The 13,538-nt window shown below is 46.7% G+C and overlaps 1 long non-coding RNA gene across 1 annotated transcript in view; it reads left to right on the top strand.

The window, feature by feature from the left end:
- The window catches only part of LOC126523365 (uncharacterized), a 49,421-nt gene extending 36,682 nt beyond the window's left edge, over positions 1-12,739 (top strand). Inside the window, exons 11-15 of the long non-coding RNA XR_008610806.1 lie at positions 977-1,035; positions 5,107-5,230; positions 7,964-8,180; positions 8,792-8,896; positions 12,486-12,739. This is a non-coding gene — a long non-coding RNA (uncharacterized lncRNA). The remainder of the gene's footprint in view (positions 1-976; positions 1,036-5,106; positions 5,231-7,963; positions 8,181-8,791; positions 8,897-12,485) is intronic.
- Positions 12,740-13,538: the final 799 nt, after the last annotated feature.

Consider the following 13,538-nt stretch of genomic DNA (forward strand, 5'->3'; position numbering starts at 1 on the left):
TTCCCATCTAAGAAATGTTATAAGTTATTAGAATAGCGTTTCTTTTAGTCGTTAGTATTGTGGACTGGAAAGAGAAGCAATACTGAAACAGGTATCGTTCATGTGCATCGTGCACGCCGTTGATTAGGGTCTGCAGCCACCGTCGTGCTTCTAATGCGCTTATCCTGTTATTCTCAGGATTGGCAGAAATAAAGCAAAAGTAGGACTTGAAAGATGTGCACGTCATGGGCAATGATGCAGTAATCTTTTAGTCACAATCAAAAAGTAAAGGCAACTCAAAAGAAACCTCAAATTATGTTGGTAACGGAACTCTGATAACTCTAGGGGGTGGGTAGGCGTCGGAATCGCAGGGGCGGGGCCTTTCGCCCCCCTCCCTCCCCTCCCTCCCTCCCTCCCTCCCTCCCTCCCTCCCTCCCTCCTCCACCTCGGGGGGCCTCGGAGCCGCCGTTGTCGGCCCCTATATGGTGACAAGTCGCACAGACAGAGGTGAAGTTTCGAGTAAAATGAATATTTTATTGTGATTACACTTCATGCGATTAAACTGAGTTTTGCAACACACGACGACTTCGCTGAAGTCAGTACCATATGTTACTGGGATGTTTATATGCAGCGTTCCGTTGGCATTGGTGAAGAAAATGCATAGTTTCTTTGTTTCTCGTAGTCTCTTTAAGCAATAATTATTTGTGGGCGTGCCTTAATTTTGGGAATCAGTTCACTATAAAAAATTACGCTGTCGTGTGTGAACTTAAATTATAATAATTTTAAATTGCACCGCAATTAGGAAGTTAAGCATCGTAGGGTCACCTTGAATTTGAATGGAGTTTGAATGGAGAAATGGGTTTGAATGGAGTGTGCCGCGCGTTCGAACTCCAGACGTTTGGTTACGTTTTGTGGACACAATTATCCGCATGCCCTGATAATTCGTCACTTCTACACTGTTGCATTTTTTCTTCTTTTGCTCTGTTTTGACCTGCAGGTGGAGCCGAGGGCAGGACCGGCAAGACTGAAACGAACAGCAATGCCATGCCTAGAACTGTAAGCCGTTCATTTGAATTCTGGAGTTTTACGTGCCAAACCCACGATGAGGCACGCTGTAGTGGGGGACCCTGGAATAACTTAGACCACTATAGGGGATCTTTAACGTGGCCCCAATCTACGGGAAACGGGCGTCTTTTTTAGCATTTTGCCCCCATAGAAATGCGGCCGCGGCGACCGGGATTTGATCACGCGACCTCGTGCTTATATGCAGAAGCGCCACACCATAGCCGTTAAGACCACGTGGTGGGTGCGCAAGTTGTTCATGGCCACCTTTGAAATTAGCTGCCCATGCTGGATTCGGCGGACCGACGCCTCCTCTAACTACATGCCCTGGAACATGAGCCGCAAACGCGCTGCCGTTGCCTCCTCTTCTCTCCTCCATTCAGGCCGGTGTAAGAATGGATGAATGGACGCAGTCAGCGTCCCCTTAGGAACAGGGTGGCAGGTTGCGCCAACAAGCTCTTATTGTTACAGCGCCTAATACCCTACCTATGTTGAAAAAGAAAAGAAGAAAAAAAATACAACGATGAATCCCCGTAACCAATGTTTCTGAACCCATGTTGTGAACTGTGTTTTTGTACAGCTCCGTTGTTTGTTGTTTCCCTACTTCTCTTCCCCCAGTGTTCCAATCGCCTCTTACTAATCTCTATTGGCGAAATGTTTACACTTCCCCTGCTCTCGCTGAGCCCAAGGGCTTCAAGGAGGCCAGAAGTGCCTGAATCGACCGCTGAGCACATATCTTATATTCTAATAAAACGTGCTCCATTGTTTCCGTAGATTTACCGCTACAAGCACACGCTTCTTCTTCATTGTTGTATCTCGCTTTATAAATGCGTGTTCTGACGCGTCCTGTCCTCGCTTCGAAAAGTAATCAGCTTCCTTTTGTGTTAACAAAAATTGTTTCTTTCCTGATTTCGTTTCTTCCCCTTAATTACAGTTACTCATAGCGGGTTTCTTTTCCATTGCTACCACCCATGAGATTATCTGATGGGTGGATTAACTGACTTTCCGCTTGAGGTTCTTTGTTGCCATGTTGCTCACCATGCTGGTCGCATACTTGTTGATAAGGTTCCTAGCTCTGTTCTTCCAGTGTGGTGCCGGTAGGCAGCGCCTCTCGCGGCGGCCTGTTGTAAACAGCCACCCCGACGCAGCGTTTGCAATCTCACAGACCTGATGCTGGTAACGTGGTCACGTGAATCTGGGTGTTCGGTGGCGAGCGCTGTCGGGGGCGAGCTCCACCACTGGAAAAGGTGGAAATAGCAGGTAGTGGCTGCCTTTGGAGGCGTGCAGCATGGTGGGCCACTGCTCAGTGCCGCAGTGCCGGACGTACGCGACGGCGCCCGGTGTCAGCCTTATTAACACGTAGCCTCAGGACGAGAAGCTCCGTGAAGCTTGGCTTGCGAAACTTTGAACCGGCAGGCAGCCATCGGCTACAACTCGGGTATGCAGCAAGCACATACGCGAGGAATATTTCTGCTACCGCGCTGGGACTGCAATGTTCGGAGAGTAGCAGTAAACGCGCACTGAGATGTTTGCGCGAGCTCACTGCCCGGCTAATGTCACGACGGTTCGGCCTGTGAACTTGTTGATGCTAGACACGGGCAAGTTCACTGGAATGGAAAGGGAGTGGTAAGAAAGCACGTTATATAAAGGCATGGCATATGGTCATGTTTCATATGATCATATGGTCATATGGTCATGCATTGGATTACAAAAAAAAAAAAAAAACAGCGAAATCGCCAGCTGACTGCATACAGTACGACGCAACTTTAGAAATAATATTGAAACTTCCAAGAAATTATAAGAAAAAGAAATGCTGAATCATCGTAACAGCACATCACAGTAGCCGTGGGCGTCGAAGTCCGTTGTTAAAATGAAATTGTCTTTGAACAGCACTGATAACGTCCACGCAACAATGGTTGCATGTGGAGTGTCAAATGCTCATATGCTGCGGCCTAAAGCTCACAGCACGGTGCGTAGACGCTCTCAGTGAAAGCGAAACATCGTGTGCGGACATGCATGCCGACGCGCAATCGGTCGCCGCGAACCCGTGCTATCGCTGCATGCATTGAGGCGTTGTTCTGTTGGCGCCATTTGATTATACAGACCGCCCACTATAAGAACTTATCTCACATAGTTTGCGCTCAGTGACTGCTGACCTTTCACGCAAAAAGCCGATTCAATAGACTCCATCAGGGCGACCGCGCGCAGTGGCTTTCACTGCACGTGTGCGGTAAAGAGATAGCGTCTGTAAACGATTCTGTGCTTTCAGTCTACCCAAGATAATTATTTCGAGAGAAATAAGGTTACCTCGTTTTGAGAGTACTTACAGAAATGCACAGGAAGGCTGCCGCGTGGTGTTTTTATTAAGCGCCGTAAGCCAAACCTATGAGGAGCGTGTCACGTGATCGCTCATACTACTACGCAAAGGAGGCGCTTCCGGCAGATGGCGACTCCATAAGCCCTCGCCCCCAATACCGTGGCGCCTCCTCCGAACGCACGGCACTGCAGGCCGTCTTCTATGGTAAAGCAAGCGACGTTCGCGATGCTGGCCTGACGTCACAGGTTTCTCACAAGTGGCTATGACAAGTTAGCGTGCAGGCGATGCTGGTCTTCTTGGTCAGGCATATTGAATTGGAACAACGACGAGTAGCGCATGTGAACGCTTTTCGAACATTGACTAATAAATGTCAGTGACGTGTGACTTATCGAACGTGGGTTACGCGCCAGCGTATGCATGCCGCGAAGATGGGCAGCGAGCACTGTGGCGTCGAAGCAAAGAGGGAAAGGGCGCGAACGCGACCGCGTTCGCCATGTTGATCTCGACGATGGAACGCCTGGTGTGCGACAGGAAAGCGCATATTAACGCGATAGGTTTATGGGCCCTGTGTCGCAGGAAACCCGGCTCCGGCGTCCGGCGACGACCGTCCTGCGAGAAAAAAAATTCCGAACCACGCATACCTTGAATTTCTCGAAATAAGATGTGTCAGAAAAATTGTAAATTAGGGCTTACACACAACCCTACAGAATTGAGCTTCGCATTGCAGTTTGAATATAGCAGAAAACATAACTCTGTTACGCGGAAACAAACTTTTCCAGTGTCGTCAAATCATTAATCTCGACGGTAGCAATGTTTCGACAATACTTGACTTCTTTTGAGTTATCATGACGAAGACAAATTCCCTAGTCAGAACGCTGACTGTCGCATCATTCCTTGTTCCAACAATGCTAATCACTTTGTTCTTCACGAAGCTCACAGTTGGCATCACTGCAGAATAACGACTTCCCGTGTTTTGCAGCCGTAATTAAATTCAAGCTTCGTCTTTAAGAGCGGAACGCTTGAGCATTCAGAGATTCCTGACTTGCTTCTCACGCTTCCCGGCAACTGTTTCATATGAAACCGTAATGCCTACCGGCAAACGCTGTCGGCGAATGCACGAAGGCGAGCTGTCAGGTAGAAACGCGGCCTCTTGCGTAGGCCGAGCATGCGCGGAGGCGAGCGCCATTTGGATGGTGTCGCAAAGAATCGGGTGCGCCGCTGTATGAATGGTAGAAACAGTCTTTGAGTTTCCGCGTAACATGATTGTTTTCTCTCATATTCAAATTACAATGCGACGGTATCATGTCTGTAGGTTGTGTATAAGTCGTACTTAACGACTAACGGAGGCACGGAGTGCCTGCGTGGTTGGGTATGCATGGTTCGCAATGATTTTCGGCTCACACGACGGTCGTCGATGGAAGGCCGGACGCCAACGCTGGATTTTCTGCGACACGGATACCTTAATGCTATCGCGGTAAAATGAAGGTATGTAAACTGCGTAGTGCCGTCCACGGAACCTGGTATTTCTAATCTGGAATTTCTGCGGCAATAACTTATCACAACTATTTTTGCAAACATGTACGTCGGAGTTATACGCAGTGCATTGGGAAATTGGGAAATTAGGCATACTGCAGCATCTAACGGCTCAGATGTTGACTGGCGCCTTCCGCGTGTCTATTTGATGAAGCGATATGCAGATTATGAGCTCAAAAGTTTCTAAATATGATGTTCGATTTTTATGCTTTAAGGAGCGGATCAGCCCGGCCTGGGCAAAGTGGATGCGAACAGCGCCGGTCGGTTCCATGAAATCGCGCCGGTGCAGCACCCAGGTTCAGGCACAGAACGGGACAGGACGCAAGCCCTGCAGGAGCCGTGAGTTTGACTTGGCCGTTTTAGGAATGTGTCTGTTATGCTCGGCTCTGCGTCACGTGAGAGGCCGATAACGCACTACAGAGCGTTACAGATTGGCTGTGGCGGCCGTCGCACTTGTGAGCATTTCTTACACAGGCAGCTCCGATTCCCATTGAAGCCCTTTATTATTGAACTTTCCGAGCGCGAAACGGCACTGAGCAATATAAGCTGGGATCAGGCTTGCATGACAGTTACCGCGTAGCGTGTTTCTACACTCAATTCGTATCGAGTAGCTCTGGGGTGCTATGCAGAAAGGTATAAGATTGTACCCTTAAGTAATATCGATTTTATGGGCCCTATTTCTTACGCAATTGAAACTCGGTGTAATACTTCGTTTTCCCAGGAGTGTAACGCTTCAATACCACTTCCTAGATGTGAATTAATTTACTTGAAATGCCATAATTACGGGCTTTTGCGTTGAAAAATCATGATCTGATTATGAGGAGGCACGCCGTAGTGGGGGACTCCTGAAATTTCAACCACCTGGGGTTCTAACGTCGCATAGCAGAAAACATAATTTGTTACGCGGAAACAAACTCCTTTTCCAGTGTCGTCAAATCATTAATCTCGATGGTAGCAATGTTGCGACAATACTTGACTTCTTTTGAGCTATCATGACGAAGACAAATTCACTAGTCAGAACGCTGACTGTCGCATCATTCGTGCATCTAAGTAACGGGTGTTTCCGCATTTCCACCCCATCAAAATGCGGCCGCCGTGGCCGGGATTTGATCTCGCGACCTTGTGTTAGCTACCCAGCCCCATAGCCGCTACGCAACCGCAGCTAGTAGGCCATAATTCAGACACTAAGAAAAGCAATTTGCATCCGCATCAATATTCCCTTCGTGACAACCTTTCGGGAAACGGGTAGCACTTCTTTTTCCTCTCACAATTGTCAGGCATTGTATGTGGCTCGTAAAACAAATATGTAACGCTTTGCAGCGCCGACATATTATAATTGACTGCCAAGGTCGTAATTAACAGAAGCTCTTGGAGCTACAGCCGCAATAAGCCTTCCTACTATCTCCGCAAAATATAAACGAGCGTTTGCGGAGAACAGAGCTTTGTATAATGCCTGAGAATTAGGTGAAAACGAGTATTCGACTGTTAATGGCAATGACATTATCCCAATGAGTTTATTTCTTGAAATTCAAGACAATCACTCGTAACGTGCCCCCATTTTAACCAAATATGAACATGGATTCGACTTTGAGTTTCCCCATGGGACTCGGAAACGTTATGACGGCTGTATAACGATGTGGGACACTTACAGAAATAAGTTAGGAGAAACTTCGCAATTAAACCAACGCACCAACTTTACATGCACCTAAGCCATGATTTGCACTTGGCGAAAGATTATCTGTATGATTGCGTTCCAGCTTACTGGTACACAGCGGTGATTAGTGAGTTCATCGCACGCGTCAAGCTGGTCTTGCGCTAACTCGAGCATGCTCGAATCTGCCAGTGTGTCATGTGCAGTGCAGTGCGCAACTGAAGACAAGCGCGAAAACCCGCCGCGGCCGTGGTTAAACACAATACAGAAATATTACGGCCCCTTAACAACACAAGCCGATGACGAGCTGGAAAAAGCTTCCTCATTTCAACCTGGGATAAATGGGAGGACCCTGTGTGAGACGTCGGCGGGAAAGGCGAATAGAACCCCACGGCTACGTACAAACTCAACATGCGTGTGGAAATCGCTTTGATGTCCAGAGTTTAAAACAGAATAAAATAAACGCACAACCACCAGCCTTGACTAGTTTCATTTATACGATGGCTGGTGCCGTGGAAATGGGAATGGGTTTGAAGAGCGTACATGCGCGAGTGACGATAGCAGCCTCCTTTAGAATGTCCACTATAGTCAGGTTAACGTGGCTCAGCAGGTCGTTTGTCCGCCCGGTGATGGTACACTCTTATGTCCTATGTAGTACATATCTTGCGGCAAGATCGCAGTACTGGAATGAAGCAGTACTGGGTTGCAGAACTGATTCACTAAGATTTCTTTGTGGTTGTGCTTTCGAACATTCGCTGCGTTCAGTCGCATTCTGCGACACAGGGTACTTCAAGTTGGAAGCGAGTAACAACCAGTCGGAAAATCGAGTTCTCTAGCATATTGTATATACACATAGCTAAAGTACGGAACGGTCTACTCGTAGAAACCATAGCATTGGTGAAAACACATTGCAAGGAGATATTCCGAATGCTGTATGCGTCATTGTAATGAGGGGCTCTTTCCAAAAGACAAAAAAAAGCGCTTATACGACTGTGAGGATAATGCCGCCTATGAAACGTTTACGCAGGAATAGAGCGTTCGACGGCTATGTGAACCGGGCCATACGGGGCCGCATGCAGCATTCGATGGCACAACTGAATTGCGATGGCCCTATTGGTCAGATTTTTCACGACGGAGGGGATGGCTCAGATATACTCAAGAGGACTTACAGCTTATAAGTTATACATGGCGGCAATACCCAAATGCCTAATTAACAATCTGCTATTGTTAGTTTCAGGTGTGTGCAGTGAATCGGGCAAACTGCAATTTATGCATCTAAAGAATTCGGTTCATTGGTCTTTTCCCAGTCGTAACACGCAAGCGCGACAAGACACAAGCGCAGCTGTGTCTTTGATGGTAAATATGACTCGGAGTGTTTAAGTAATAGTAATTACATGCTATTCATATTTCGCGCTTTGCAGAAAAGCCAGTCGAAGTGGATCTGAGAGACCGGGCAGCTCGGGAGCGAACAGCTGGCAGGGCCCGCAGCAACCTGGGAGCCTGAAGACCACAGCCTTCCGTCTACCTTCCGCGAGGGTGAATGCCATCGCAGATGGTAGACGCGGTCCGGGTGAAACCGAAGCGAACAGTGGTTGTGTCTGAAGCCACGCGCAGATACCGAAGATTGGTTGTGCACGGGTTAGTGGAAGTCACGCCTGCCGATAACAGTAGATTTATCTTGGCCACCCTGAAACTTCTTCGATGTTCTGATACGAGAGCCATGTTGTCAATGTATCCTGTAAAACCGTGTCGGTAAACTCCCGGATGTTTGTATTTCTTCTTCATCAGATTTTGTATGCACCTCATGTCTACTCTACTATCACCCTTTTTTACTCGAAGCGAATGACAGGTTGGATTAATAAGGTTACTCTGGGGTCAGTATCATAAAGTAATATAGAAATAAAGCATTTCTGTAATACTCGAACTGTAATAGACATGGTGTAGGTAAGATATCTCATCATAGAGTATGTGCATTAGTTTGTTACCCCAGCCAATATTTCATAAACAATAATTATGGGGTTTATTCTTGAGAAACTGCACAGATGATTGTCAAGGACGGCAAAATCGTAGAATCAGCCCAAGTGCGTAAACCTTGCGGAAAATTCGGAAGGATTGAAAGCTACACGAAATGTCCCGCTGACATTGCCCTCTGTGTCAATACTCATCAATTATTTGATGGCCTAGTTTCGTCTCCGAAAGCAGGACAGGATGAACAAAGTGTTGGGGTTTTATTGCTCTTCTCTCTGCAGACATGTTCATCAAGGGCGTCGGGAAGGCCGGTACACGTGAGCGAACAGCGCAGATGCTGGCAGCGCCAGCCAAGTGTCATTCCCGGAAAGAGGTCAAGGTGTAACGTAAGTAACGGTGATCTTCACGGTGCCTTCCTTAGAATTAGACACCATAGTGCTTCCATTGCTCGGTTTCGCAGGGGCCGACATGGTGACGTCCCACATTTTTTGTTACAGCTTGTTATCTGAGCTTCGAAGGGGCTGTGACAGCAAGCTTGAATTATGCATTCCATGTTAAATCACACGCATCCACAGAAAGCTGACAAAAATCTGAACGCATTCAGTGCGATAGAAAAGTTGTATTTCGATTTTCTTACGTCAGAGTTGAGCCGTGCAGCAGACTGGGCAACGCAAAGTGGGAAGAAAGGAATTGTAGTGCCGAAAACTTCTCCCTCGAGCAGCAAAAGCCAATTTCAAAGGCCGTACTATACACCACATCCAATGACGGTTACCACCATTTTGGCATAGTCGGTGACGCCGTCAATTCAGGGGCATGGCTGTGTCGTGGGCTTTGAAACAGTTTGAGGCCACACGAGACATACCCTTTCGCACGCTCCGGCACACAATTGTGTAGCAAGGGCGTCGCCGTTCAATTGTGCCTGTAATTCCTTCGCTCTCGAGATAAGTCGCAGCACAAATACTACCGAAGTCCACATGCATAAACAAACCGCCGCATTGCGCCTTGAATCGCTTGAGGTGTTTGTAGCATGGCCTTCGATATCGGCTTCAGTTACTCGAGGGAGCCTCTTCCGGCGGTGAAAATTAATTGCCTTACCACTCAGTAAAGCCAAAGGAATGTATGGTTTGATGTAAAAAAATCCAGACAGTTTTCTACCGCGCTGAACGAGCTCGAATTTTGCCAGCTTGCTGTGCGACACCTATGGTTTACAATGCTTTGCAGTATTGCTGCACGCGTGTGGTATTTGATTGTTTGAACGAGGCGCGTGGGCGCCATCACTCGAGAAAAGATGAGGAAGAACGCTCTCTGGCTCTCGTGCTGTCGGTTGAACTGGCCTGCGCTGCATTATCCCTCGAAAATATGCTGTTAGCACACTGAAAGCAGCAGTGGAAGTCTGCATATCTCAGGTTGGATGGTTTTGGAAAACGTGAAAGATGAGATAAATAAGCGACTTCTTCGGAATGCATTTTGCTACGTGGTGGTGCGTTATGTAATGGCTCGAGGCTGTAATTATGCAAGTTGATCTATAAATCTTTATTAGGAACACAACTGTGTTCTTGCATAGGAGAATATGTAGGACGAAGTCCTAAGGACACAAACATGCAGGCCGTCCTAAAATATTTCTGTAAAGCGGTATTGTTGCGAACAAATAAATAATACTCAATTCAATGTTAGCAGACATAAAGGCAGCATCGAAAATAATAAGTAAATACAGAATTAGTAGGGCTCTCTGAAAACGAAACTTGTTTAAACAAAACGATGCAGCAATTATATTCCACGCCAGTACCCTTCGCTAGAATCATTTGGGTGGAATCAAACATTTGACTGCAGGAAGTAAATGCTCACTTTAACTTCGTTAAAGTGAGCATTAAGTTTAGCTACGCAATGGCGACACAAAGGCTCGTAATATACAGTCACTTCGTAAATAACTTTGAGCGTAAACACAAGAAACTACGTCACAGAAATGAAACTGGAATGAAACCCGTTGTAAAACGAACCGGTCCATAATTTTTTGGTCTAGCGTGAATGTTCTACTTACGTTTTGCTATATACATGTTTCAGTAGTAGTTAACCCCGTCATTATTGGAGTACGTGGTACACATTGCTAGGAGACTTGTTCATTTATCAGTCCTGAGCAGTGGTAGCACGGAAAATTCCATGGACATTGTAGAGAGGTTTAGCTTGATCGTAAATGTATTAGGGTTCGCGGGATATCGTGTTACCGGTGAGACGTGGCGGCAACAACGCCCGTAGGGACATTTGATGACGCAATGTCTAACCACAGAGCAACCAAATATAATACTGCAGTGACCGACAACATTTTACGTAATCGCTGGTGTAAAGTGCTGGTAGCGACGTAAACGTTGTTGTGCTGTCTTTTTACGATCTTCCTTCAACGAGAACACTCACGCGACACCAGTTTTCCCATGGGTTGTAGTTTGGACAAGCGTTGCAAGATGTCGCGCTATAGCTGCTTTGTTAGTGCCATCCAGGGATTTGGTAGCCCGGTAATGCGTGCTTAAATGGCAAGGAGTTTACTGACAAGCTAAAGCTCTTTATTAGACACATTACCAGTCTACGTACTCAGTGCCTCTGCTTCCGTTCAATGTTACGAGCATTGTGACGCACGACCACCACTACGCTGAAGTCACTGTCACATTTTACAGGGATCGCCAGCTATACGATTTCCGTCAGCGATTACGAAAGAGCAGTTTTTCCTACCGCGTAACAACTGGAGTCGATTAAGATTCCAACAGGCTGTTAGCTGGTGATTCAGTTCTTATGAGGATGAGAAAACGTGACATGAGGGTACTTTAAATCAGTATCTTTATTTATTTTGTTTTATTGAGTGCAGAAAAGCGGCGGCGTCATGAAGGCATTATTGCAGCGTGGAATATCAGCAAGAAAGACAAAAAAATAATAATAGACCACGGGTTCCGCCTCAAGAAGTTGCATACAATGCCATATGCGCGTGATTTCATCGTCACTGATCTTGGAACTCGAGAAAATGAACCAAGCGCGTTTTATTTCTGTTTTAGCCATTACATGCGGACAAAGCAACTTGTGTAGAAAAGATGTAGCCCAACAAATATTGAACAAACATGCTGCCGATGAAATACTTTCATCGGCAGCACAAAAGTAATAACTGTCGTTAACAAAGAATGAAACGACAGTGATATTGTGCCACTCTGGCTTGGGGCAGAAACTTAATACTGCCCATACTACACTGTTTTGTGCATACGAAACGAGTACCGGCTGAAGAAATTGTTGGGAAATGTGAAAAAAGAACTAGAAATTTTGGTGTTCGAACACCCCAGCGCCGCCCAACACAAGAGATGCCACGATTTAGCCGTGTTTGTTTAATGCTTGATAGGCTAGGCTTTCTGCGTCTTCCGCTTCTTCACGCCTTATCAAGCTTCTCCGTCTAATCTTCCCCATCTTCACGCTTAGCACGATAATGGAAGCAAACGATCAAATGCGCGCCGACTTACGGCGACGGTGTGCCGAGATGCTGCCCGATTGAAACGTTGGAAGGTGATTCAACCTCCAGTTGACATTTGATCGAAGACAATGTCTTCGTTAAAAAAGAATGTTTAACCATATTTGTAAGAAAAACTATCACTACTACATAACGTTAACATGTATTCTAATTTCGCAGCTCATGGAAAGTGTCGGCGACGCGCACCTGTTGATTCGTATGTACCCCCATAATTCCAGATTAATAGGCAAATAATGCACAGCTAATTCAGTTCTTTATCGAACCAGCGATGCCCAGCGCCAACCATTCAGTTTAGGATAGAATTCGCGCGAACACACAACGCGGTGTCGCAATATCTCGCAGCCGAATGCACATTTCTCGGCTTTCGTAGCATGCTCGTCGGGCAGCATTAGATGTGAATGACACGATTTGTCTAAGCCGTGGTTACTCGCTGTTGTAAATTTTTTGATACCACGCAACTTTTCTGCTGCTCGCAGTTCCTGCATGGCTGAGGAAATTCGCGGCACCTTTGGAGAATCCAGCGCCTTTCGTGCCGGACAAATTGAGCAGCATGTGAACGCCTAGCATCGCGGAAAGCCTGCCTGTGCGTTGCTGGGCATGACGATAGTGCAGCGAAAGACCTTGCGGGCCAACAAGTGTTTCGATTCACGCGGACCTTCGCTCGCCCTTACGCAGATCGTCACGTGACGTAGCTTAATGGAAATATAATAAAACAAAATTTTATCGTGGTCATTGCGTTGAGTCGAGCCCTTTGTTAGGTGTACGTACCTTGCCTATGTTTCCTAGCGTGGTTCGGCACCTATAGACGAGGAGTGGTTTTATTGAGAATAAATGTGAATTCATTAATGTGTGTGTGTTGAAAGTAATGTTTTTAGTTCACTGAGTGTTGTGCTGGCATGTGCTTTCGCCCATTATGACGTGGCTAGTTTGTCTGGTAGTGTCATTCTGTGCCGTGTAATGTTTCACACTTGCACATAACAAATTACGTGGATTTATTTACGTGTAATCAATTGCACTAGTCTCGTTTTGCAACTGAGTAATTTTCTTACTTGGTAACGCTCGTTGTAATCCTGTTTCTATTAAGTTATTGCAAGAAGACTCGCTCGGAGTGCAAAACATCTATTGCGCTGGCAAATTAGTAGACAGCCATAGTAAAGACGGCAGTATTATCGGTCGTATACTAGCTTACTATATTAAAAAACACGGTGTCAGTGCGTACAGGCAAACACGCACCTGCTTGGTGTCTACCGCTTCAACGCAGTCTGAGTGGTGAGTACACAGCACACTGAAAGCTACGAGCCGTCGGCCCAACTAGACTCTGCGCCCAAAGCAGCCAAAGCTCGCTTTTAAGGGACTGCGCGGGGACTCGCTATACGCTGTTATCACGAAGTACAACTCTCCTCCCCCTACCTGCTCTCCCCACGGTTCCTTGCGCGCTATGGAAGACTGAGCGCTTCCTCCCCACTTTGCTCACTTGCGCGCACGAGATTGAGGCGCGATCGTGGGCTCACACGCACGCTTTCACTCGC

This window comes from Dermacentor andersoni, chromosome 6 (assembly GCF_023375885.2).
Source record: "Dermacentor andersoni chromosome 6, qqDerAnde1_hic_scaffold, whole genome shotgun sequence".
Classification (NCBI taxonomy): domain Eukaryota; kingdom Metazoa; phylum Arthropoda; class Arachnida; order Ixodida; family Ixodidae; genus Dermacentor; species Dermacentor andersoni.